At 36.6% G+C, this 4,435-nt stretch overlaps 1 long non-coding RNA gene across 1 annotated transcript; it reads left to right on the forward strand.

Annotated features, from left to right (window-relative positions):
- The first annotated feature begins 1,135 nt into the window (after nt 1-1,135).
- On the forward strand, nt 1,136-4,205 carry LOC311090779. The gene is made up of 3 exons (XR_014607948.1): nt 1,136-1,431; nt 3,960-4,015; nt 4,144-4,205. It is a non-coding gene; the product is annotated as an uncharacterized lncRNA (long non-coding RNA).
- The last annotated feature ends 230 nt before the right edge of the window (nt 4,206-4,435 follow it).

A 4,435-nucleotide genomic window follows, 5' to 3' on the forward strand; every position in this document is an offset into this window, starting at 1 on the left:
CCGTACGTCAGAAATATAACGGCGCATCACTATACACTGTCTGGGATTTGTTGTGTCAAGCCAGAGCATCCAGTGTAATATCACGCAACAGTGTTGCGAGTAAGTTACTGTAAAAAACCCTTGAAAAGTCTAACAATGTACAAGGTTATGATCATTTGGATGTATTACTCTCATTTCTCATCCATATACTGCTTACTAATTCACATCTACCAAAGCAGTTAACAATGAAGAATCAAGAATGGACACCAACCTATTTGTTCCTCAGTATCTTCATGTTTTATTCTGGATGGTTCTGGATCTCTCATGTCTTCAATCTCCTCTTTAATAAACTCCATCTTTAACAGTCACACAGATTTCAGCTGCTACTCCTGGAGTTTGTCCTTCTCTTGTAGGATGATGGGAATATTCCCAGTATTTATTGGTGAATTGTTGTGGGAGGGGCTTCACTGCAGGTGTGAACTGTGATCACTGTGTTTTTATCCAATCTGCATTTAAAAAGTACAGAGCCATCATGTTAAACTGCTGCTGAAAAGCCTCTTTGTCTCTAAAAGTTCCCTGTTTTCAGCTCATTCATTATGGTGATGTCTGAGATCTTCTGTAAATTGGCACATTAAGGCTGAAACAAACTACAGCATCATCACCTTCAAAATTTAACTTCAGTTCTTGTCTTTGCTCTTTCACCTCCATCTGGTCTGAAACATATTAAAACATTAAGTTGTTAGAATGAGTTCAAGGAGGATAAATGTGAATTTTCAAGTGAACCCTGATTTAATAACAGAAAACAAGTGAGATCTGTTTATCAAATATTATATTTTTGATATAGGTTTGTAATCCTCTTGTTAATAGTCAAAATGTGAACGACAACTGCTCTACAAGATTATGATATTGTCAGGGTTCTGCCCTGACAGCCTTGTCTGTGTTGTCATGTATTAATGTTTCTTTGTTTGTCTTGTGCTTGAGCACATGGCTGTGTCTTTGTTTGTGTTTGCCATGTGCTCCTCTTGTCCTGCCACCTTGTTTCCTGTTACCACGCCCCCTTGTTTAGTCCATTGCTGCGTTCCAAACCGCATACTTCCCTACTATTTAGTATGGGAAAAAGAGTAGGCGAGCGAAAAAGTATGTAAGAATCCAAAAGAGTAGGCGAGAATTACCTGGGTGACGTACTAATTATCGCGAGATTCGGACTTAAGTGCGTTCGAATATGCCTACTTTCCTACTATATAGTAGGCGAAAACAGTACGTGAAGGAAGCAGTACGTTCGAAACATCAGTATTCATAAAAGAGTAGGCGAGAAGTTCCCGGATGGCTTACTGCTTCCGGCCAGATTTTCGAGTGCTCAACCGATGGATACTCTTCTATCCCAGGAGGCCACGCGAGAGGATTCGTCATTATCAAACATCGCAGAGATCGGCGACGCGGGTGCTTTCAAATGTGAGTAAACACAGTTCCTTTTGTTAAAATTGCATGTGTTGAACTACTGTAGAGTAAACTGTTGAATTGTTGAAGGTGTAAAGACGTTACACAGTATAGTATAGTTGTGATTTTGCTGTAAAAACACGTTTTATTATGTATAACGTTAGCTAACAGGGGAGCTCCAGTAAAGACACGTAAGTTACATGTCTCTAAAGTGGAGTTACATAAACCATATACATCTTAAAGACGCTTATTTTAAATGTCTGTTTACATCTGACAGGAAAATCTTGAAATATCACAATATGAAATTACGGTGGCCGAGAGAGCTCAACGCGCTGCAACTGAAGAAAACACATGCAAATAGAAAAACACCTGCAAATTAAGAAAACATCTTCATCAGTTTCACAACACATGTGTGCTCCAAATACTCACAACACAACCAAATACAGAAACGCGCTGCAAAAGTTCACAACACAAACAAATACAGAAACGCGCTGCAAATAGGACAGAACACAACGGAAATGTTTCCGGGGAACCCAATAAGTGACGGACCCGGCTGGGACGTGCTTACAGCTGTCTACTTTTATTATTATTTAATTTTTTGCAAAACATACAGAGATGACACGTTTATGACATACAACTTTGTATACAATATACAAAATGTATTTACAATATGTTCAATGTCATAGGAATACTAAAAAGAACAATGAGCTGAAGACTAAAATAAATAAATAAATAAATAAAGAGAGAGAAAAAGAACATGAGGGAAAGACATTAATCTATACATCAGTTACATTGTACACATTTTTTCATGTAATGTTAAAATAAGTTTCATAAGAAATGTTAGAATGCAGCTAGGGTCCAAATATGAGACGGCAAGTTTTAAAGTTGAGACACTCACACACAGATATAACGCATATTATAAAAACTTTGTTGTATAAAATGTATATTTATTTGCAACAGTTATGTTAACAGCAATAATACTATATTTCTGGTAAGAACAGCTATTCAGCTGATGGACACGCGCTGCGTTGTCATGGGAACATCCCAGGTGAAAATAACAGGGCTGCCAACTTTTGAGTTTAGCTTGGAGTGAGATTTGTAAAATGTATGTAAAAACAAATATTGCATCACAATAAGTGTAATTGTGAATTGTGATTGTCAAAACATTTGGTAACTAAATAGAATTGTATGCAGTTTAGTGACAACATGTTACAATGACTGGTAGGATACAGTTTTTATTATTGCTTGACAAAAATTTCAAGATTTCAATTCCATTCTTGTGATTTGATTCCGATTTTGATTCAGTATTGACTAATTTGGATACATGTTTATTTTAAATTTTATTTAAAAAATGAATCTCACCTAATGCTGTAAACATAGAGGGCCCAATCTGCTGGTATTTTTAAAGGTTAAAAATAAATTAAATATAATGCAGTTTTTGTTATAATAACAATTATTTAATGACATAAGTACAAATATAATAAAAATGTAATATAGTTCTCAGCAAAATCTCCTCTAGCTATTTTTTCTATTCAATTAACATATGGTCATTAAATGGCTTTCCTGAGGTAAATGTAACGTTATGTGACATAATTGTTCTCCTGCTGTTATAGTGACCTCTTTCCGTGGTTGAAAAACACTTAATGGTTGATATTATGTATACTTTCGGTAAGTTGTACTTCATCTTTAAATAAAAAAGTAACAGGTGATCGGTTCACGTGCACTTGAACTGAGGCGCTCAGCGATCTGTCACGTCACATTTACAAGCGTCAAACGTATTTTTGTCTGAATTTCGTAATAAAATTGACGGAATCTAAGAGCTGAGAATTAGTTTAATATTAAAAGTACCTCTTTGCTCCGCAATTTTTCTGTGCGTGAGAAAATGGATGTGTGGCGTGAGAGCGTGTGAAAAGTGTCAATTGCGTGAGTCTCACGCTCAATGCGTGAGAGTTGGCAGCCCTGAAATAATGAGGAAATTACGTTGTCTTTCGTTGCTCCCTTCATCAACATAATGGCACACAAGTGCCCCGCTCCCTCCAAAGTGCCCAATTCAAGGGCTCTGCCGGAGAGTAGGGCATAGGTAAAGCTCACGAGCAATAAGCACGTCCCAGCCGTCCGTCCGTCACTTATTGGGTTCCCCGGAAACATTTCCGTTGTGTTCTGTCCTATTTGCAGCGCGTTTCTGTATTTGGTTGTGCTGTGAGTATTTGGAGCACACATGTGTTGTGAAACTGATGAAGATGTTTTCTTAATTTGCGGGTGTTTTTTCTATTTGCATGTGTTTTCTTCAGTTGCAGCGCGTTGAGCTCTCTCGGCCACCGTATGAAATAGACATCTGAGTGATGAATGTGTGCTATTATGTAGAACAAATCTATAAAGTAACTAACGTTAAACATAAGTTATCTATTTTATTTGTCAGTTTAGTAGTTGATAAATTGAGGAACATTTATGTTGGATAAAAAGTTAAAACAACCTCAACATGTAAATGTAGTGTTGAGTTCATAAATCACAGAGGTAATGTGAATCTTGTCTGGATGTTACAGGGTCAGATGAACAGATGTGTGTTTATCTGGTGGAGAGTGGCTCATGAAGGCTTTGAGTGAGTATACTACAGAAATTAATAACAACTATTTAAATCTTAAGTTGTAGTTTATTTTAATTATTGTAATTTCAAACAGAGCTATTACAGCACCTTTCTGATTCTTGATTTCTGTGCATTTGCTGCAGATCTTTTGTGGTGGAGCAGGACCTGCAAGGAAAGATGATGGCGGCATTTGTGGAAAAAAAGCGTTTTGTCTTCTGCGGTTAAAATTACTGCTTTTGTGTTATGTTTGTGCATTTTGTAGGATCTGAAATGTCAGCAGGCTGGTGTGAGCACTGAGGATGAGGAGCCCAGAGGCCATATATATATATTATGGGTTTGCATACATAATATGAGATTTTTTACACAGGAAAAAAGAACCTACAAGGTTGAATATCTTAATATATATTTTCTTAAATAATTCATTATAATACATTT

Source organism: Abramis brama (genome assembly GCF_963993115.1).
Source record: "Abramis brama genome assembly, chromosome: 10".
Lineage (NCBI taxonomy): Eukaryota > Metazoa > Chordata > Actinopteri > Cypriniformes > Leuciscidae > Abramis > Abramis brama.